This window comes from Lissotriton vulgaris, chromosome 3_1 (genome assembly GCF_964263255.1).
Source record: "Lissotriton vulgaris chromosome 3_1, aLisVul1.2, whole genome shotgun sequence".
NCBI classification, from domain to species: Eukaryota; Metazoa; Chordata; class Amphibia; order Caudata; family Salamandridae; genus Lissotriton; species Lissotriton vulgaris.
The window spans coordinates 1,348,384,623-1,348,408,821 of record NC_141689.1 but is presented as its reverse complement, the minus strand read 5'-3'; positions in this window follow the sequence as shown (position 1 = coordinate 1,348,408,821).

Here is a 24,199-nt window from a genome sequence, read left to right as displayed (position 1 = left end):
TAGGTACACCCTCAGCAGCACAGGGGCAGCTGGGTGCAGAGGTAGTTAGGCCTAATGTTATCCAATCAGAGGCAGGGGGCCTTTGGTTGGTGGCTGCTTGCTAGCAGGCTACGCGGCTGTGGGAGCTGAACTCCTGGTCATTTACTCAGGGCAAGTGGGGAAGTAAGTTAGGGTAGTAGTTGCACCTCCAGCTGCACTCGGGTAGGTGGGTGCAGGGAGCTTTTGAGCCTTTGGGCACTCAATGTTATTCATAAAACTTTATAAAGAAAAAAAAAGAAAGAAATGGGAAAAGTAAAAAGGGATCAAAGGCTGCAGGCTCGGGGATGGAGTCTCTTCAGGTGCGACCACCACTTCGAGAGGTAAGTTTGGATTTTGGAGCAGAGGTAGGTACCCCAAAAGAGGGCACAGGGAGCCGCAGGGCGACGGGTGCAGGGGTGTCTTTAGGCGTCGGGAAATCTTACCCTTGGCTGGTCGCGGTTGGGGGGTCCCTGGTTCTGAGGCTGCAGGCGTCGTCTGGTTCATCCAGGAGGGTCTTTGGGTATTGGAATTCGGGTCCCAGTCACCGGGGGGACGTCCTCGTGGTCTTGGATCACTTGGGTACGGGCCGGGCTCGGCGGGTGCAGAGTGGGCTGGACTTGAGCTTCCTGGCTGGCACCAGGGGTAGGATTGTTGAAGCAGAACCTCTGCTTATGGGAGTCCCAGTCTTTAAGAGAGTCAAGGCAGGCAGGTCCTCCGGGTGTCCCAAGGTTGCTGTCCGCAGGAGTCACCGAGATTATGCAGGAGCAGGTTCCAGGGTCGACAGGCCGGTAGGGCTGGGGCCAAGTCAGTTGGTGTTGTCCTGTTGTTAGCAGCTGCACAGCGGGTCTTCTTCTTCTTGATCTTCTTTCTTCTTTTCTTATTGGGATCTGAGGAAGGAAGGTTCAGGGTACCCCTAAATACTGAATTTAGGGGCGTTACAGGTAGGGCAAGGGCAGGGACCAATGGGTCCCTGTCCTGGGTGGGTGCACCCCCTAGCCTGCTTCTCTCCTGTGGGAGGGGGGCAGGAGCCTAGCTGTGATTGGGCAGGGCTCCCCATCTTCAAGATGGCCGGAGCCCGGGGTCGTGCTTCACCTCGCCTCCCCCACCTGAGGGGTGGGGTTGGCACAGGCTGGCAAACCCCCCTTCCTGACGTAGGGTTTCCGGTCAGTCTTCCCGCCAGAGTGGGGGTTAGCACTGGTGGGGGCCAGTTGCTGAGTACAGCAAATGGTCTGGAGAAGCTCACAGAGGTAGCATGCGTTTGAAGCTTCCCCCTGCCCATCCTGGGGGAGTAGACCTAGCACCTCGCCCAGGACGTGCATTGTTGCAGGCCCAGGAGAGCGGGAGGCTCTCCACCCAGGGGTCCAGCAACATGTCTGCTGTGTGGCAGCCTCTGCAGCCCCTCAGACCAGATGTGGATTGTAGGTTAGGTTTTTAGGGGGCATCTCTAAGATGCCCTCTGTTGTATTTTACATTAAATCCTGCACTGGCTTCAGTGCGGGTTTATGGGGTGAGAAGTTTGGTACCAAACTTGTCAGTCTTCAGTGTAGCCATCATGATGGTGTGGAGTTTGTAATGACAACATGCCAGCACCATATACTCTTGAAGGCATCACTGCACCTACAGTGCCCAGGAATGGCCCTGGGTACTGTAGGGACACAGGGCTCATGCACCTGTGCCCCCACCACTGGTATAGGAATAACTAAATATGATACCTAGGGAAAGATAGTGTAAGCATTTAAAGGATAAAGATACAATTAATTATCTCTACCTATTTGAGTTTACTCTCTTCCAGAACAAATCAACGCTTCTTTAAGTCTCTTCAACTAATGGTAACCCAAAAAAAGCTTTTTTTCAAAAAAGATTTATTTTCTATTTATTAAACCATCTTTTGATAAATTGAAAATACGTTATCTTTTTCTGTTTTTTAAACACCTTTATATATACACACACAGATCATACATATATACATATATATACTTTTTTTTTTTAATTCTTTTTATTGAAGTTGTGTTCAGGTTTTATGCAGCATAGATCAAGGAATACTGACAATCGCAACAAAATAAATATTTCCATTTGATTTCAACTTAACAAAACGTCACACCAATTTACTCAAAAAAACATCCCCATATTTGATCGAATTTTCTAATGCCCCCAACTCTTTGAGCATATAACAGTTCGCTTTTCCTAACCCTTTTCATTTTTTCCAGCCATTCCTGTAGCGTCGGGATATAGGTTGAAAGCCAATTCTGCAATAATAAAGATCTAGCCACAGCCATTATAATATATATCAATTTTGCCAGGTGACTTGAAAATGTACAATCAGGATCATAACCAAATAATAACATTGTTGCATTACATGGGACTGATAACATACAGCAAGTTTTTAAAAAACCAATAATTTCTTCCCAGAAATGCTTAATTTTGGGACAAAATACTATAATGTGTGACCAATTGGCTTGTTCGCAATTACATTGTCTGAAACAGGAAGCAGATGCATTATTATACATTTTAGCAATTATTACTGGAGTACGATATAATATACATATATATACAATATACAAGGCACCATTTCAAAATTTTGAATATGTGAATTAAATTCAAAAGGAGTTTAAGAATACTTGAGGCTAATGATTTTATCTCCTATGCTCCTATTTTCCGTATGGCGACCTTTTTGTAAGGAATGTCTTTGGTTATACATCATTTAGAAGCATCCTTTGGTTAAAATAATAAGGGCGTGGACTCTAAAAAGTTTCAAGGATATATTTTCTGTATATGTATTGATATATTGTGTTGTTTGAACAACACAATATATCAATACATATACAGAAAATATATCCTTGAAACTTTTTAGAGTCCACGCCCTTATTATTTTAAGCAAAGGATGCTTCTAAATGATGTATAACCAAAGACATTCCTTACAAAAAGGTCGCCATACGGAAAATAGGAGCATAGGAGATAAAATCATTAGCCTCAAGTATTCTTAAACTCCTTTTGAATTTAATTCACATATTCAAAATTTTGAAATGGTGCCTTCCACAAAAGTGTTGACGCGTTTCAGCCTTTCTTATTTCCAGGCCTCATCAGGACTAGGGCGTTCAAGTTTCCGCCATCTTCGTATTAAATCCTAAACCTCTTCCAGCTCCAAGTCTGTCTGTTGTTACAAGGCTTCCACCAATCGGGACCACCAGCGTCTAAACAACTGAGACCGCCTCGCTTCCTTTTGTACTCCAAGTGTCGGTCGTAAACGAATAAATGAAAAGTGTTTCTCATATGCGGATTATCACTTCGCGTCGAACCGGGTCGCCATTCCGATCCCCAGTACACCACTGGCATAGGGCACCCGGCTAGAGGGGTGACTGAGGTATGCCAGTGCAGTGGGTGTTGTGGGCGTGGCACACAGGGATGTGTGCCATGTTGACTCTTTGGTTAGTTCTGTACTTAGACACTGCAAAGGCAGTTTGTGGGTGTCAGGGTAAAGGGCCCCCAAGGGTGGCACAATAAGTGTTGTAGCCCTTAGGGGTATTCTCTGGTCACCATGCCCTGGGTACCTAGGGTATTATTTACTAGGGGCTGACAGGTGGCAAAGACGCCAATTGGCATTTAGATTCAACACAGTTTTAGGGATGGAACACAGGCCCTGGGCACCTGGTTGGCAGGAGCCCAGGGCACACTCAGTCAAAGTACATCAGCAGTTCAGAAAAAAGTGGGGGCATACCATGCAAGAACGTTGGCACTTTCTCACACCAACCAAACAACCATCATCCGTGAATGGATGAAGCACATTACAGCACTTGAAGGGCAACCTCTCATCATTGATTTCGCTAAATCACTAGGAATCACCCTGGACAATAAGCTAAATATGCAGAAGCACATCAGCGCTGCAACTAAAGTAGCTAATTTCCAGATGAACACCCTGAGAAAATTAAAACCCTTCATACCGACAAGTGACTTTAAACAGGCAGTTCAATCTCTAGTAATTCCCAGAGTGGATTATGGAAGTGTTGCTCTTTGCGGCCTGCCCAGATCAACGACCGCTCCTCTAAGAGCCTCAATCAATACAGCCGCTAGGCTCATCACAGGCTCCAAAAGAAACTGCCACATTTCCCCTGACCTTCATGCCCTCAACTTGCTACCTTTTGAGGCCTGACTCCATTTGAAAATTGTCTGTAGGACACATAAGGCCTTACATGACAAAACACTGAGATACCTAGCGGTGAAACTGGTACTATCGGGTGGTAACAGATCTACTAGGAGCTCTAACAATCTTCTACTTAAACCACAACGTTTCTCCAAGAAGAAAACATACTACAGTTCCTTCTCAGGAATGGCTCCCAGGATTTGGAATGCCTTGCCCCCAGAAACGAGATTTGATCCATATGCAGCTTTTTTTTAAAAAGAAGTTAAATCGATTCTTCTGGCCAAATTCACTTGAATCCTTTATTCTCTCTTGTAAATATGTGCTGTTCTCTAATGTTTACTATTACTGTATTCACCTAATTCATTGTATTTTTACGTTTTTATGTTGATATATCTACACTGTAAAGCACTCTGATACCCGCAAGGGTCTTGTTCCCGCTATACAAAACTGTCAAAATAAATCAAATCTATCTATGAAAATGATACCTGTATTGACAGCGGGCTCGTACATATTCACATTTGCTGGACGTTATGAAAAGTTTATTTGCAGTCCTGCACACTTCCAGCCTGCCTTGCCCTTGACCCAACTCTGCCAAAAGCCGCTGCCCACCCCCAGCCATTCTCCAACACTCCGGAAATAAACAAATTTTCAGTTAAAGACAAGCGCGATGTGAGATCACTAACGTGATGACAACGCTCCTTTAATATGCCTGGACAAGGGTGGGACTGCCAAGGACATACCAGGCAGCCACAGAAGGAGGGAAGGAATTTATTTTTAATAATTACTGGGCCAGGAGAAAAATCGTATAGACCCGGCCCGGTAAAATAGGTGCCGGTGCTGAGCACCGGAAAGCACCGGCCCAAATTAAGCACTGCTTTATGGAGATTTTAGAGATCTTAGACAACCTTAGAAAGCTCTCTAAGTGGTAGCTGTGGAGAGCAGCCTCCAGGCTTAGTCCAGAAGGAGTGTAAAGCAGTTTTTTTACCAGAACATAATCTTATTGGTATAGATTAAGAAAAAAAGAAGCACACAATGTATTTATGAAAATATGTATTATAAGGCACTCACTAACACATACAAATATCTCCTACCCGGAGACATACACAATGCACAAAATACTTGGAAAATAAAACCGGTAAGTAGCACAAATACACAGTGGTCGCCAGGGGGAGACCAAACTATATACTAAAATAGTGGGATGCGAATCACGATCCAAGTCAAGACTATACCCAGAAGACGTAGAAGTGCTGGGTACCCAAGGAACCACCTGAGGTAAGTAACCAGGAACCCCGCGGAGGCCGTGTGCAGAGTGGAAACTCGACAGAATCCTCAATTCAAGTCAATGGATAAGTCACTGTTGCACTTTTCAAGAAGAAGGACCCTGAAGAAACCCGGTGGAAGATAGAAGGTTGGAGAGCCATCCCACCTGTGGATACCCTAGGAACCAGGATACCTACACCAGGGAAGCCAGGTGCATAGGTGTGAATTGGCTTTGGAAACCGCTGTCAAACTCAATGGAGAACTTCAGGAAGGTGCCGCTGCTGGAGAAGGTGAAAGTGTCCGGTGGAACCCAAAGGTGGATTCAAGATTAGTAGTACTTGCAAGCAGAGAGTACCGAGTCTATGCCACTCAGGAGTGACCAGGAGGTGCGAAAGACGAATGTCAGGAGATGCAGGAGAGTTGATGATGACCCTGGAGCTGCAGCTGTGTGGACGAGGCTACGCTTGGAAGACCAGGAGCCGTTCACGAGCTGTCCCACGTCAGATGTCGAAAGTTGAGGGGATTGGTGTCCGCCAGGAGTACCAAGAAGCCTTGGCAACTGCAAACAATGTGGCAAGAGAAAAAGGTGCAGTGTTTTGACCAGCAAGGTCCAAGTGACTCGCCAAGGAGTCAGAGCAGGCCCCAAGCTATCAGGGGAGCCCGGTGGAATCGAAGAAGACCCTCAAAAGGACCCATTGACTTGCCTCTTAGGTCACTGCTGGTATTGTTGTTGGGGTAGGAGGGAAAGGTGAAGGCATGAATGTTTCTAAGATGATGTTTAAAAACAATCACTTTCATTAAACACCTCTCAATGCAGTTATATAATTGAATGTACTAAGGTAAAACACTTGAACAATTGACGGACAAAGTGTTAAACAACTTCAAACACTCACCCCATTACAGAGATTTTTGGCCTAAATCATTGTTTTTTGCTTCCCATGCCATTCCAGTTTAAAACCAGCCATTTGCAAATTACTCTTGACACTGCTCCCATGGGAACAGTCCAGCCCGAACTGCCAGGCCAGATCCTCCTTGGACCGAAAACAAGCATCCTGGGACCAGTTTCGGGGGACAGACCCTTGGCTCTGCTTCATTTGTTGGCTCGCCTACCTCTACTAAAGTATTCAGTTTGACAGTTACTGAAGTTCCCCCTCTTATTATCTTGCTCTGGGGAGTACATTTTGTTTTCTAAGATTGTGCCTTGTTTCCATGGATCTCAGAAGGATAACTATTCCTACTTCTGGGATGCGTGGCCACGCTGAGCAGTGGAATGGCCGCGTTTTAGATCAGCTCCGCCGGCCGAGCTAACAAAATCTGTTATAAATCTGGCAAAGACGTACCAGAACTGTCCTGGTTGTGCTGTGAGGCTGTGGGTGCCGCCACATATCCCCGGGGCGCCATGAGGGACTACGAGTAACGGTGCAATCCTAAAATTGCAGGAGCTGACTCATCCGGCACTGCGGCCTACTGATAGACCTGCACAAGAAGCCGGGACCTGAAGTAATTATATGCCGAAGCTGCTGCGCAGTGACTGGAGATGCTACAGCAGGACTCCAAAAATAATTTCTAAACTAGCATCGCCATTTCCCTGAAACCTCCGAACAAAAATTCATTCACCAGTGGGGTCCATAACACTGCACACTTTCTCTGCTTATTTAATTCAACTTCAGGGATTGGGGAAATACAAAGGAGTAATGCTGTAACGTTGGTGGAGTGTCTAAACCTTATTTAATTACACCTATAGTTTTAAACGATTTACCATGGTTTTAACACACATGCATTTTATTCCGACACACCACCATAGTGGCAATGGATCTGCTAGAAAGAAAAATAGGCATAGGAAAAATTACAAGACCAGTTTTTAATTTTCCATTTTCCTAATTTTTATTAAAAGCAAACTTTTAGTATGTCTGACATTTAGGCATTAATTATTTCTTTATTCAGTAAAAATCTTAAACTTTATTTCAAAATGATCATTTATTTTAAAGCTCGGAAATAGACATTTATTTCCCTGATTGAGTAAAGTTTAGCAAAGAACAGATAGTTCCAAATTCATTCTCTCCTAAGATCCCTAACTAACGCCGTCATCTTATCCTCCAGTCCTGAAAAGAAAACAAGAATTAAGTCAAAGAATCTTACATCCAGGAATCAATCTGCAATCCGACAGCACTTCAAGATGAAAGGACCGACTACCTCTAAGCAAAATCATGGGTTTTTATACACTAATTACCTAGCTTAATCTATCTGAAAAGTATCTAACATCACCAATTCGGGTTCTGATTGGACAAATTTGGGGTAGATGAGCATTTCCTCATCATTACAGCATCATGTTCACGGTGAATCGGCACATTATTAAAGAAGCTTTGTTTTAAACAGTCTCTGGCCTAGTCATATCCTTGACTAGCTACTTCATCATTCTTTCTCACGTTCATAACACTCGAATGTCCATGTTTTGGCAATCATCCTGACTTCCAGGGCACTGTAGCTTTGAACTTCCCGTCCGAGCACAGGCAGTTCACTCTCACTTGCAGGCTTTGAGCGTGCATGCGCAGTCCAGCATTTGCTCGCAGTTTACCAGAGCAGCCATGTTTTCACTAGGCCTCGGAGACCACTTTTGGAACTATCATAGAAACAAACACAAATTCATGTTAAATATGGAATTAAAGCCCTTCTGTTTACCTCCCACCATACTAATGTTTCCCCATTAGTTATTACATAGCTAGTAAGCCACATGAATGCGTTTCATACTTACGTATCCGACGACTTTCTAGCACAAAAACGTGTACAATAAGCACATCCATGCTGCGTTTGTTTATATTTAAGCTGTGCATTAGTTCACATTACAATAACAATACAAATTAGTTAATTATATTTCTTCATGCAGGCAAAATTAGTATTCCCACGTGTATATTTGCGTGCGTCTTCTACTATGGTTGATTATTTCACCACAATACACCATTAATAAATGTTACCATTATGGAACATTGACTTCACGAGAGGTACACAAAATTTTGCTTTGCCACCTCGCTCTATCAATTCCCCCATCTGGTGAGTCTATCACCAAACATCTCTGAAAATTTAGGAAAATTTAGCAGAACATGTTTCGAATTCTTCTTATTAGTACAATCTACACTCTAGTAACTTTCACCTTTGCTTCTTTAAAAATCTTCTCTCTAATTTCTTCCATTTCTATTTCATTCTTTTCTCTTTCTCTTGCATTTCATTCTTGAATTGTCTTCTTTATTGCCTTTCTAAAATCTCTCCTACCTTTGCATATTCAGCATAATCTTATCAGGAAAATCACTATCACTTAAATTGGTATTGGAATTAGAATTTTACCTATAATTGAACTACCTATTTCTTGGAACCAATGCTTAACTGCTGTAAAACTTCTACCTAACTTTTCGAGATCACCTTCAACCTCCAGTGGTTCAATTTCTCTATGTAAATCTGTAATATTTGTAATATACCTCTCAATATTTTGACTTTTATCTGGAATATAAGTACAACAATGTTGCACTTTTAATATTCCACAGACTCCTCCCTCTTTTGCTAAAATTATATCAAGGGCAAGTCGATTTTGCATTACCATATCTCTCAAAGCAACCATTTCACCTCCTGCAGTGTCTGTTGACAAACGATCAACTATTGTGGACAATTTTCTATTCGCATTAAACGAAATTCCCACTGCTGGTATCAGTGCTCCAAAAACATCACCTATTATTTCCATCACACTCTCTCTTCTTTTTCGACGTAATACTTTGCCTATCTCATGCTTTCCATTAGTACCTCTATCTACATGAAACATTTTAGGAAAGACCAAGCCCACATAACAGGTCCCATACCAATATTCAGGTAACCTATAGTAAGCTCTGTTCCCACAGATTAAATAAATTCCCGGAAAGACAGGATCATATCCACCTTTAAATCTCCAACCCCCTATAACTCTATAGGTGTCTTTACATTGACTCGCACCCACAAAATAATTATCATACATGGTACTGTCTCTTCTAATTCAAAATGTCCCTAACATTGGAGTATCTATGTTTATGGTCACATTCACATTTTTATCATCAAGATTCTCACCGTTAAATGTCCAGTATTTAGATTTCGCATGTTTTGTTTTCTCACTTCGTTTGTAAGCAACCCTTCTTTCTTCAACCATATTTAAAAAGGTTTTCTCTTCAACTCACATTTTACATGTCAAATTATTATTAAAAGCATATTCATGTGTCAGTTCATCTAATTCTAAAAAATACTCTCCCATCTCTTTTGCGGGTTTCTTTTTGTTCAGTGCACTATCAATTTTTTGTTTAGCAAAAATGTCATCTACATTGGAATAATGATATTCCAGTTTCCCAGTCTGATAAAGCAAACTTGCAATTACACTACAAGTCACTCCATATGTTAGAGGAAGTTGGTGATAGGTCACCCCTTCTGACACTGATGTTGGCAATTTCACACAAATATAGCAATCATCAACATTCATAGTTTTAATATACTCAAGTAATAACTTTGAAAATGTATTCTGTGTATAGTCACTAATGGACTTATCTTGATGCACCTCTGGTTTGTACACATGAATCTCATGAACTTTTTCTTTCTCACTTGGCTTATTTAAACTCACATTTGGTTTCAATTTCGTTAAACTTTCTTGGAAAGGAATAACAATAGCTAAAATTATCCATAATATTATCAATAATCCCATACATATAGAACAACATCTACACCATTTTCTAAAAATAGAACATTTTGTTTTATGGTTACTAATAGCCATATTTCTCTAACACAATTTCTTCGACCTAGCGTCACCTATGACTTACACAACACACGATTCAAAAACAAGATTTGTTCGACCTTGTGTCAATTCTATTCTAAATTACACTATGGTTAATTTTTCTAACAGGTTTTCTTCGACCTTATGTCAACTCTGACCTCTTCTATATTTACAATATCCGTCTCACAGGACTTCGGAATTTTTACTTATTATCATATACTTTGAGCACCTATCGCTTTTCTTTAAGCTGACTTCTTTACTCACTTTTCCCAATCATCTTTGGGTAATACAGGTTATCTTGACTGCTATTAACTTCAACAATGGGTGGCAAGACGATGTACGTCCACTCTGGTGATTTGTACTTCTGATTTGGTTGTCTTACTCTTTTTGGCCTTTGGACAATTTCTATTTTCCTTCCCAATGATTCTTTCTGGCTAGTGATCTCATTCACTTGCTCTTCTGGCTCTTTTGCTTTGTTCACTAGTTTGAATCTCAGTCCATCAGTTTCTTTAGGCCAATTATCTCCTTTACAGACTTTCTTAGTCTTCGGCTCCACTGTATTATGCTTCACTCTCCAAGCTCTTTTCCTTGGGGTTCTTCTTAATGCAGTTTCATCTGCACTGTCATCAGTTTCACTTTCAGTATCCTCAACTGTATCACTGATTATGATTTTCACAATGTCTTTGTCTTCATCAGTTTCAGCTTTCTTTTCTATTACTCTGTTCGGAACACCTTCATAACTGGTACTTGGAATCTCATCCTTATCATGAGTTACGCGGCAGGGTCTTGAGCTCAAATGTCCACGGACTCGATAATTCTCGCTTCGGTGCCTGACCTAATCATGGGTTCACACTCTGCAACTTTGGCCATTAAGCTTGCTTAATCTCCACAACGGCCCCGCGGCGGGATGCCTGGCTTTCACCTTGGGGATGCCCTGTAGGGGCTATCTCACAGGGAAAAGCCAGGACGGGTTCCCAAGGCAAGCGCTTAGAGACCCCTGGGTGATAAGCGCTATATAAATCCAATATACAATACAATACAATACTTCCTCTTCCCCAGTCTCAGGATTTCCGTTCCTGCTTTCAGATTTTCTTAGATTGTTCTTCAGTTTTCTCATCTATAGTAACTTTGTCTTCACTTCCTTTTGCGTCTCTACTGGTGTCTGTCTTTACCAATTCTCGATCTTCAGATTGATCTTCAGAATCTGGTATCTCCACAACCTCCCTTTCACCTTCACCTTCAGACGCAGAACTGGCTTCTGATACTTCCAGATGTCGACGTTCCTGTCGATCTTCAGTTTCTGGAATTCTTTCTGGTCCAGCTTCAGAATCAGAGTCAGTTGTACTTTCACCGTTGTACGGGTATTCAGGTGCAGGCACACGAATGGTGTGGCTCACATGCACCCACCTCTTCAGTCCAGTACACTTGACTGCAGTAGTACTAATTAAGATCACCTGGTATGGTTTCTGCCACCGAGGTACCAAGCAATTTCTCCTGCGATGCAGTTTCACTCGAACCCAGTCTCCAGGGACTAGATCATGAGCTGGGGTTTTCTCTTTGGAATTTGACTCAGTTCCCACCTGGTGGAGCACAGAAGTTACTAATACAATGCTCCCTCTATTGAGAGGGAGCGCCTCTGAGCACAACAAAGGGGACCAACTGGTATTATTCCATAACAAAATAGGTAAGCCAAAGGTTAATGGCAAAAAGCACCAAACTGTTCATTTCAGCTTTCAATATTTATTGTTTTGATGTTAAAGTTGCTGTTTCATGATTCAATGAAAGAAGAGTATTCAACAACATATCTCCATCATTGGAAGAGTTTTCAACAAATAATCACACATCCCGATGCATTTCGGGCCACGCCCTTCGTCAGGGGATTACTCTACAAAAAATCCAAATAAAACAATTCAGTCATATGTCTATCTGCAGGAGAGCAAACAAAATCAACATAGTATACCATAAAAACCAAAATCAGGTGACTCAGAGTAATGAGCAGTCAACAAAAATTAATTAGCAGTCAACAAAAATTAAGTTCCACCCGAAAACGTGATAGATAAATCCACAAAAAAAGTCATGCGGTATGTGAAACACCTGAGGGCAATCACTGTGTGTAGAGGGAGATACTCGGAAAGAAAACAAATAAATAGACAAAGGTTACATGCAAAAGAGTAAACACGCGTGCAACTCCGGATAATAGGAAAGTGCAGGATATATTAAACAACAGCGGAGCCAACCATTCCACCAACAGTTAAACCTCTAAGGTTCTAGCGGAGTCCCAGAGCGGGTACTTACATCCGTGTGATGTTGTTCAAACTACGCGGAGTTCCGCGGAGAGAGAGATCAGTCGGAAAAGTCGCAAGTCGACTAAGTAAAGGCGAATGGGTGTAATAAACGTAGAAGAAGGACAGCAAACCTTGTGGAAAACAAACAGAGGACGAATAGAGAGTGCATGGTGTCGCCATATTGAAACAGTAAAGAAAAAACCGTCAACCGAAATATAGAAAAAGGAAAAACAAGTAATGTAAGATAAGGTGATGAAAAAACAAGAACAGATACATAATGGCAATATGTTACAGATAGCATAAAAATTCCATGCGGTCATTAAGCCCATGGGGCACCATGGTGGACATGAGACGGATCCAAAAGTTCTCTCTTTTTAGGAGAGTGTTCTTATTGTTCGAAGTGACCTTGACTTGCTCCAATATTTGGAATTTCAATTGAGCCACGCTATGTCTGTTTTCTTGAAAATGGGTTGCCACACTGGATTTCAGGTTTTGAGTCCGGATATTGCTTTTGTGCTCCAGAATTCTAACACGGATCTTTCTCTCAGTGTGTCCAATGTAACATTTACCACAGGGGCATATCAACATGTATATAACATTACTACTGTTGCAGGTGGCATTGACTCGAAGTTTAATCACATTTCCTTTCATCGGATGGTTGGTCGTGTTACCTGGAATACAATTACTGCCGTTACTACAATTGTAACAGGGTTTGAGGCCAGTATAGGTAATGGAAGTTTCCGGTTTGTTGGTTTGACTAAGGATTTCTTTCACGTTTCTACCTCTGGTGAAAGCGAACATAGGAGGCTGGCTGAATAGGTCATGGAAATCAGGTTCTAAAGATAAGATGGGCCAGTGTTTTCGGATGATGTGTTGAAAGTGCTTAGACGTCTTGGAGTATTTAGAGACCACGACCATGCGGTCTGAGAGTTTTTTAGGTTTAGGTTTTAGAAGTTCAGACCTGACTTTCTTTTCAGTCCTCTCAACAGCTAGGTCCAGAATAGGAGTGGGATACCCACGGGCCTTGAGTCTCTCCAAAGTGATTTTTATCTCCTTCTTGCTTTCTTGTTCACTAGACACGATGCGTTTCACTCGCAGGAGTTGAGCATAAGGTAGATTGTTCTTAAGACCAGCTCGATGGAAGCTTTTGTAATGTAATGTTGAATTCCTATCGGTAGGTTTCCGGAAGATTGTGGTGAACCATTCTTCAGGTTTTCTGTGTATTTCCACGTCCAGCTAATGGACGCATTTGTCACTATATTCCCAGGTGAATTGAATTCTTTCGTTGAAATTGTTCCATGATCCGAGAAAGTTAACTAAGGTGTCGATCGATCCACCCCATAATAAGAACACGTCATCTATGTATCGGAGATACAATTTTCCATGTTGTTGCCAGCTGTTTTGACATAGTATGTGTGACTCCTCAAACAGTTTCATATAGATGTTGGCGTAGCAAGGAGCTGCCGAATTTCCCATGGCAGTGCCATTCAGTTGTAGTATCCATTTGTCCAGAACAGTGAAGTAACTGTGATATAAGGTAAACATGGTAAGTTGCATGAGAAAAATTTTGAGATCAGGGTCTAAATCAGATGAGGCTAACACTTGTTCAATAGCTTCAATTCCTCCATCATGAGGAATGGAGGTATAGAGTGAACAAACGTCCACTGTACACATGATGAGTTCTGTGTCTTTCAGTTCATTCAGGACAGGTTCTAGCTTCAAAAGAAAATCTGTGGTGTCACGAACGTGTGACTGGGTTTTTAAAACAAAAGGTTGAAAATATTTGTCAAGAAATTTACCCACATTCTCATGGATGCTTCCTCTGGTGGATACGATTGGGCGGAAAGGAGGTTTGGTGGGGTGTTTGTGCATCTTGAGCAACATGTAAAACACAGGAGGTTTCGGGTTGGTAGGGATCAAGAATCTTCTGGTCTTGTCGTTAATCGTGCCATTGTCAAACGCCAAGTTGATGATTTGAATCAGATTTTTGGAAAACTCCATGGTGGGATCACCCGGGAGTATATCATAAGTATTAGTATCCATGATATGTGCCTCTATCTGTTGTTCATAGTAGGTAGTGTCCATGATCACAAGGGCACCGCCCATATCAGCATTCTGACACGTGATGGTCGGATTGTCAGCGAGTTTTTGTAGGATGTTTTTCTCTTTCTTGGTTAGATTACCATGTTTCATAGGCGATTGGAATGGTAACTTCAAAATCTCCTGTTTGACGAGGTTCTCAAAAGAGTCAATAATCTTGTGGCTTTGGGGAGCCAGAAACGTACTGTGTGGGCGAAGTCCTCTAAGCAGGTCTTCTTTTTGTGGGAGTGTCGGACAGATATTCTGGAAGTAATGTCTGAGACGGATATTCCGTACCAATTTAAAGACACTGACTTCAAGCTCCAAGGTATTTGTACGTGTAGTAGGTACAAATGATTGTCCCTTTTGAAGAGTATTGATCATCCGAAAACACTGGCCCATCTTATCTTTAGAACCTGATTTTCATGACCTATTCAGCCAGCCTCCTATGTTCGCTTTCACCAGAGGTAGAAACGTGAAAGAAATCCTTAGTCAAACCAACAAACCGGAAACTTCCATTACCTATACTGGCCTCAAACCCTGTTACAATTGTAGTAACTGCAGTAATTGTATTCCAGGTAACACGACCAACCATCCGATGAAAGGAAATGTGATTAAACTTCGAGTCAATGCCACCTGCAACAGTAGTAATGTTATATACATGTTGAAATGCCCCTGTGGTAAATGTTACATTGGACACACTGAGAGAAAGATCCGTGTTAGAATTCTGGAGCACAAAAGCAATATCCGGAATCAAAACCTGAAATCCAGTGTGGCAACCCATTTTCAAGAAAACAGACATAGCGTGGCTCAATTGAAATTCCAAATATTGGAGCAAGTCAAGGTCACTTCGAACAATAAAAATACTCTCCTAAAAAGAGAGAACTTTTGGATCCGTCTCATGTCCACCATGGTGCCCCATGGGCTTAATGACCGCATGGAATTTTTATGCTATCTGTAACATATTTCCATTATGTATCTGTTCTTGTTTTTTCATCACCTTATCTTACATTACTTGTTTTTCCTTTTTCTATATTTCGGTTGACAGTTTTTTCTTTACTGTTTCAATATGGCGACACCATGCACTCTCTATTCATCCTCTGTTTGTTTTCCACAAGGTTTGCTGTCCTTCTTCTACGTTTATTACACCCATTCGCCTTTACTTAGTCGACTTGCGACTTTTCCGACTGATCACTCTCTCCGCGGAACTCCGCGTAGTTTGAACAACATCACACGGATGTAAGTACCCGCTCTGGGACTCCGCTAGAACCTTAGAGGTTTAACTGTTGGTGGAATGGTTGGCTCCGCTGTTGTTTAATATATCCTGCACTTTCCTATTATCCGGAGTTGCAAGCATGTTTACTCTTTTGCATGTAACCTTTGTCTATTTATTTGTTTTCTTTCCGAGTATCTCCCTCTACACACAGTGATTGCCCTCAGGTGTTTCACATACCGCATGACTTTTTTTGTGGATTTATCTATCACGTTTTCAGGTGGAACTTAATTTTTGTTGACTGCTAATTAATTTTTGTTGACTGCTCATTACTCTGAGTCACCTGATTTTGGTTTTTATGGTATACTATGTTGATTTTGTTTGCTCTCCTGCAGATAGACATATGACTGAATTGTTTTATTTGGATTTTTTGTAGAGTAATCCCCTGACGAAGGGCGTGGCCCGAAATGCATCGGGATGTGTGATTATTTGTTGAAAACTCTTCCAATGATGGAGATATGTTGTTGAATACTCTTCTTTCATTGAATCATGAAACAGCAACTTTAACATCAAAACAATAAATATTGAAAGCTGAAATGAACAGTTTGGTGCTTTTTGCCATTAACCTTTGGCTTACCTATTTTGTTATGGAATAAGACCAGTTGGCCCCCTTTGTTGTGCTCAGAGGCGCTCCCTCTCAATAGAGGGAGCATTGTATTAGTTCCTTTGGATTCCACACTGCCAGGCCAGACAGTGTTTTCCTCTTGCAGCACACTATACCTCTCTACAATCCGTCATCTTTTGCATAACCAGCTGTGCGAGTTCCCTTCTTTAGTTGGAGCACAGAAGTTAGCACATCAGACAGATTTTTGCAGTAATCCAGTATGATGTCATCATTAATTGTCAATAACTTATCAACAGGTACATAGGCCTGCCTCATCACCCTGCCCATCAAAATCTCGTGTGGACTTAGTCCAGTTTTTCTGTCAGGAATGCTTCTTAGTGTCATCAAGACAAGCGGCAAGGCATCTGGCCACTTAAGTCCTGTTGCCAAACACATTTTTGCAATTCTGTTCTTAATTGTTCCATTCACCTGTTCCACCACCCCTGAAGCCTCAGGTCTGTAAGCACAATGCAACTTCTGGCAAATGTCTAGAGCCTCACACATCATTTGCATTAACTTGTTTTGGAAATTAGGTCCGCGATCTGTCTCAATAGTCACTGGGAAACCGAAACGCGGTATTATTTCACGTAAAAGCAGTTTGGAAACAGTCAACCCATTGTTCCTCCTCGTGGGGAAAGCTTCCACCCATCGGGAGAACTAACAGATTATTACAAGAATATAACTTAGCCTATTGCATGGGGGCAACTCCACAAAATCCATCTGAACCCTTGTAAATGGACCACCCTCCCGTCCTATGGTTCCCAAACTTACAACAGTTCTTCTGTTTTATTGAATTGCTGACGTACCAAACATCTTTGGCACAGGCTTTCAGCAATCATCCTGAACTTGGGATTGTACCAAGTCTGTCTAAAGAGACGAATCATGGCATCTCTACCAATGTGGGCTTGACCATGGTACATTCGGGCCCTATCTGAGATCACACTATCGGGCCATACTGGTCTTTCATCTTTGTAAACCCAAATTTTATCTTCCTCTCTCCGTCTGCATCCTGCTTTTAGCCAAATATCTTTTTCTTCTGCTTCTGCTTCTTCCTGCATTTGTTTCACTTCCTTCCATGTCTCAAGTACAGTGGTTAGCATTAGGACTCGGAACATGTTCTTTAAGCTTTTCTCAATTGATTGAAATTAGATTTTTCGAACAATGCTTTGCAATTGCATCCACATAATTATTTCCTCTGGTAGCAACTATGGTTGCAAGATGGCCTTCTCCTTCAGATGTCACCCCCTTCTTTTTTGCTTCTGTTTCACACTATGAAAACATTTTGCCACCGGACCTCCGGGTTGTCAGCCTTATGGCTGTGTTGTACAAGATATGTTTAGTTATCCCTCCTTGACATTTTGAGCGGCCGGCCCCCGGGTTGTAGGCCATGTGCTGTGTACGACACGTGCCATATCCAATAAAGGTCTTTGAAAATTAAAAAAAATATATATATTATTTCCTATGGTAATGTAATCCTCACTCTTTTTATGGGCTGAACATTTTACAACAGCTATTTTCTCAGGCAAATGAATTACATCTATTAGGGTTTTCACAAATTCAGCATTCCGTATAGGTGTTCCTGCAGCAGTCAAATAACCTCTTTGGGACCAAAGCTGTCCATAATCATGAACAACTCCATAAACATATTGACTATCAGTCACTATGGTTAATTTCACCTCTTTTCCCAATTCACATGCTCGTATCAAAGCAATCAGCTCCGCTACTTGAGCAGAACGAATTTCTTTCAGATAAGATGCTTCCAACACTCCTGCCACAGTACAAACAGCATAAGCAGCACTTAAAATACCACTCTCCATTCTCAGGCATGATCCATCCACAAACATCACAAAATCTGATTCAGGCAAAGGTTCATCTCTGATATCTGGTCTGGGTTTTGTGCATTATTCAAGAACATCCAAACATTTGTGATCAAGCTCACCTTTTACTTCTGCCTCAATGGTGTCGGGTAGCAATGTAGAAGGATTAACGTTTACACACCTGGTAATTGTTACATTTTCAGCTCCCAAAATTATTTTCTCATATCGGATCATTCTGCTATTGGTCATATACTGTATTTTGGCTCTAGTGAGGAGAATCTCCACAGAATGAGGTACATATACCCTCACAGGAAATCCCATCACTATTCCTTCACTTTGTTCCAAGCTTACACTAGTAGCTGCTACTGCTTTTAGACAACCTGGCAAAGCTTTTGCAACAGGGTCCAAGACAGCTGAGAAATATGCAATTGGTTTTCTCAGTTTTCCATGTCTCTGAACCAACACTGACAATGCACATCCTTCTCGCTCACCGCAGTACAGTTCAAATTCTTTCTCATAATCAGGCATTCCTAAAGCCGGTGCTTCACACAATTTCGTTTTCTGCTGTTCAAAAGCTTCCATTTCTGTTTTAGTCAAAACTATGGGGTCTCTGATGTCTGCTCTTGTCAATCTTTGTAATGGTTTGGCAATCAATGAAAATCCACTAATCCACTGTCAAAAATAACCTACCAGTCCCAAGAACATTCTCATCTGTCTTTGAGTTTTAGGGGGCTGCTTCCTTGTATCATTTTGATTCTTTCTATTGTGACTTGTCTGATTTTCTTTAGCAATCTTGTGACCTAAATATTGTACTTCATTCTGACAAAACTGCAATTTTGATGGAGACACTTTATCTCCCTACTCTGCCAAATGATTCAACAATGCTAGAGTGTCAGCTACACACGCATCCTTCGTTTTCGATGCAACCAAAAGATCATCAATGTATTGTACTAACACAGACTCTCCAGTCATGTTCAAGCTTTCTAATGATTTCTTTAGCAGCTGATTAAAAATCGATGGACTCTCAGTGTACCCTTGTGAAATCCTACACCATGCTAGGATACGATTCTGGAATCGGAACGCAAAAATTGGTTGGCTTTCTGGGTGCAATGGAACAGTAAAGAACGCATTGCATAGGTCAATCACAGTGTACCATTCTGCATCATGTGGAATTTGGTACAAAATCACTGCTGGATTCGGAACAATTGGCCAACATGGGACAACAATTTTATTAATCTTTCTAAGGTCTTGCACAATTCTAAATGTTCCGTTAGGCTTTTTCAATCCCATGATTGGTGAATTACAAGAAGTGCTTTTTATTTCTCTTAGTATTCCCTGCTCAATCATTTTGTCAATCACTGGAATTATTCCTTCAATTACTTCTGCAGTCATTGTATACTGAGGAATATTCGGGTAACTTGCACCTTCCTTTATTGTGACTTTTACAGGATCAACACCTTTCTTCAATCCTATATCTTTTCCAGTGAAATCCCATACTTCTTCTTTCACTACCTCTTTCAGTTCAATAGGAATCTTTTCTCGGTAAAAAACAGGAAATAACTTGTTCTGCTCTGCCTCAATCATGAGCATTGTCATTTTATACAAACTATCCTCATCTGGGGTTTGCAATTCTATGCCATCCGGTGAACAATATATGGCACAATTCATCTTACACAAAATATCCCTTCCTAACAAATTAACAGGACTACTATCACACACCACAAATCTATGCATATCTTTGAAAGTTCCAATTTCTATTTCAACTGGTTTTGTCAAGGGAGTTTTTATCTGTCTATTAGCTACACCTACAACTTGGATCGATTCTCCAGAGAGAGGAAGATTTTGAACTTCCACTGATTTAACAGTAGAACGAGTAGCACCAGTGTCCACTAGGAAAGTTATTTCTACATCATTCACCTTCCCGCTCACAAATGGACCAGACTGATCTACCTCAAGAGTGACTCCAAGCACACACTCTTCTTCCTCTCTCAGGCACCGTCAGAAACTTTCATCTGACTCACTGCCGCCCTCTTCTTGTAACCAATACTGAGGACATGCATTCACTCTTTGTGGTCTTTCTACCTGCTCACCTCCGCTGAATCCTGTCTCTTCACTGTATTTCTGCTGGTTTACACTGTTTGGCAGTGGCGGTTGCTGCACCTGACTTTGCTGATTTGCTATCTGCTGTTGTTGCGGTTGTTGTTGGTTTACCTCAAACTGCACCTGAGAATTCAATGATGTATTTTCCGCATTAACTCTCGGTGAACATTTACACTCTTTCTTCCAATGCCCTAATTTGCCGCAATTAAAACAAGGGAATTTCTTCTTCAATTCATCAATATTTCCCACTAATTTAGGCTTACCCTTAAAATTTCCTTGATTCCTTACATTCTTACTCTCGATTTGCGCTACTTGTTGTTCCGCTACCTTCACTTGTGCCCACATGGCTTTCTCTTTCAGCTTTTTCTGCTTTGCATCAATCTCTGCACTACAATATTTTGCTTTTCTCAAAACGTCATCCACAGTACCTGACTGCCAACCTATCATATTGTGACGTATCATGTCTCCAATCTCTGGTCTTAATCCATACACAAATCTATAAATAAAATGACTCATGTCCTTCTCATTCAACTCTTCGTATCCACTATATTGCTTAAATACTAACAACAGTCTTTCATAAAATCAATGTACAGATTCCTTCGGTTCTTGTGTAGTTCTGTCTATTTTTATCCAATCGGTTTCTTTTGGAGGTATCTTATTTTTCAGCCACACTATCACTTTTTCGTACTTTCGCATCACATCAACGGATGGAGCACCTGTCACCTTATCTCGGGGATACTCTTCCCTCGGCCAATACACAGCTCTCTTGCATTCTGTCCATAAATCTGCTGGCACAACTATGTCAAACAATCCATCCAAATCAATCCATAAAACTTTTTACACTTTTACAAATCTGTCTACCTGTCGATACCATTCCACTGGTTTCTCTCTCAGCCTAGGAAAATCATTTGTAAATGACAATATCTCTTGTCTACTCCAAGGAACATGTACATATCCTCCTCCAGGTATCTCTCTCATAGGGAACTCAGTTGTCACTGCCTCTTTTTCCCTGATTGCAAAAGCTAATGTGGATGTATCACTATTTTCTTCTTTGCTCACTTAATCCTCCATTTACTCACATCTCCCTATTTTGGCAATAGCACAATCAATTATTTTATGTGTGCTAACCTCCCAGCAGTATTCATGTTCTCAATGTCTTTTTCTGCAAAATCCACTCTATATGATTTCTGCAATGATTTAAATATTGAAAATTCCACTCCTAATTTACTTACCAATTCTTCCAACTGATCATACACCGTTTTGGCCTTACATGTTATGCTTTTACACATAATAAGTTCATCATCCTGGTACGTTTTTAGTCTGTCTGTTCCAATAGTTCCAATAATTAATTCTTCCATGTCTACTTTTAGATTTGCCACATCCAGCACTTTTGATTCATGCTCTTTTAAATTTAAAGTTTTAATCCAGTCACTCAATTCTCTATCTGATGGTCCTACAGGGGTTTGCGTTAAATCTATTTTATCTACACTTTTCTCTGGTGTTGCAGAGTCAGATTCTGCTCCTGTCGGGTATCTGTATGATGAACTTTGATTAAAAGTCAATTCAGGTGGATTCACATTGGTATTCCGCCTTATTTCTGACAAATCAGGATAAATATTTTCTTTTACTTTCTGTAAACTCTGTTGCAATGGAATTGTCAAACTTGGCTCTTTTATTCTTTGATTTTCGAATACTGGTATTACAGGTCCTATTGTTACTGGGACAGTTACTACTTCCATATTTTTGGTAAGGTTCTGGATCAGTTCATGTGCAGAACGTTCATAATCAGAAATATCTGATTGCACATAATTTTGTTTTTCAGTACTTAGTACAGTTTTTTGTAAAAGTCATTAATTTGTACAGGAGTACCCGTAATTCTAGCTTCCCCAATTGGTGTACTTGGAATATATCTTGTTTCTACTCTTTCAGGGAACTCTCGGACATTTGATGGTTGTCTCGGAGTCTCACTAATTTTTTCATCTGCTATTGGAGCATTCGGAGTAGTCCATAAAGAACCTGGCTGATATGGTGGTGGTCTCCTATTTAATATTTCTTCTAATACAGCATCCTCTGGTTCACTTTCACCATAACTTTGGTTCCCTATCTCCACATTCTTTTTCTTTTCTGTGCAATTCCGACCTTCATATTCATCTATTAATCTAACTGGATACATGCCATTACACATGTTACCATCGCTCCATCTACGCATTCTACTCTCATGTGTTTCTCCCCATAAATTTCGCCATTTACCTCTTGGCCTGAAATACCTGCTTAACCTCTCGCTCTCCAATTCATGCATCTCATCTTCCCATTTAACCAGTGCCTCAAATTGAGTCGGTCTAGGTCTCGTCTCAAGCTTCATCATTTTGTCTCTCAAATTTCTCAAAACTGCCAAGTCAAAAGATCCACCTTCTGAAAAAGCTAACACACCATCATCCTTGGTATATCTTGCCCAATTCTCTAACCAAACGCACGTATGGTAACCATATTTTGTAAGAAGCGGGCGTTTTTGGTGGAGGAAGTATTTTTTCCTCTCTTGTCACAATTTCCTTATCTTTTGCAAATACATTCTTTAATTTCTTAAACCATGAAGTTTTCTTCTTCATAATATTAAGACATTTTTCAGGTAATTCTCTGTCTTTCAAAAGATCACGCACTTCCCTGTTTGCTGTTCCATAACACCAACCTATCACAGCGCAGTTCACACTAACGTACCAATTAGAACAAGATACGTTTTCTTAGTGCTGAACCAATCACTTTGCTGCTTTTCCGTGATGCACCTATCAGCTCCTACTCTGTCTTGGTCACGAGGACCAATCCCAGCGCAACACTTTTGACGTCACCAGCGCTCCGGCTTCTGCAGCGCTGACTGACCCCTCCTTTACAAGGATTTTTCAAGAAGCCGTATTTACAAGATATTTTAGAAAACCAATTAGTAACTTACAGAGAACAATACCATTCGCCTGTTTCGCTAAGAAAGTGATAGAATTTTCTCAATCACCCAAGTATTCTGTATGTGGAGTAGATGACACTTATCTCCACAGAATTTTAAACTCGTTGATAAAGTAGCACTACCCTCTACCTTACCCTTCTAACAGGCAATATCGAACTCGTTTCTCCAGGAAAGCACATACAGAGATCTTTTTAATCTCCTTAGAGACAATCCCAGAGTTTCACTAGAACGCACATTACAATTTCATTTACACGCGTTCATAAAGAAATCCCTACTTATATACACATGAACTCTGTATCTTCAGTAGGCAGCGCTTACCTCTAGCCCACCACAGAATTCCTTTTTCGCTAGTAAAGTAGACGCAACTCCTTTACGCTTTTATCAAGGTCGGGTTAAGTCCTACTACTCTCCCAGCAATAAGTTTTAGTTAGGATACGCAATGATCCCTATACTTGAAGGCTAAGATTTTTTAGACTGTCCTCACTATACATTTATCCTTTCATACCTAATGTCCCTAAACAGTGATATATGACAATACCACCGCAGTATACGAAGATACTACTTCTTTGAAACAGACCAATGCACTGTGCGAGTTTACTTGCCACACTTCCTCTGCCTGCAGACAGAGGCACTAGATTCACGCATCACTTGGAAGACTTTTCAGGACTACATATAACGTAATACGAACTCAACAGATGTTAGTTCATATTTTTATACATTAAATTCTATATAGTACTTTATACATAACCCTAGCTAATTTTCTTAGCAAACACTACTCTGCTACCAAGATATAACTGCTACAGCGGGACTCCAAAAATAATTTCTAAACTAGCATCAACATTTCCCTGAAACCTCCGAACACACATTCATTCACCAGTGGGGCCCATAACACTGC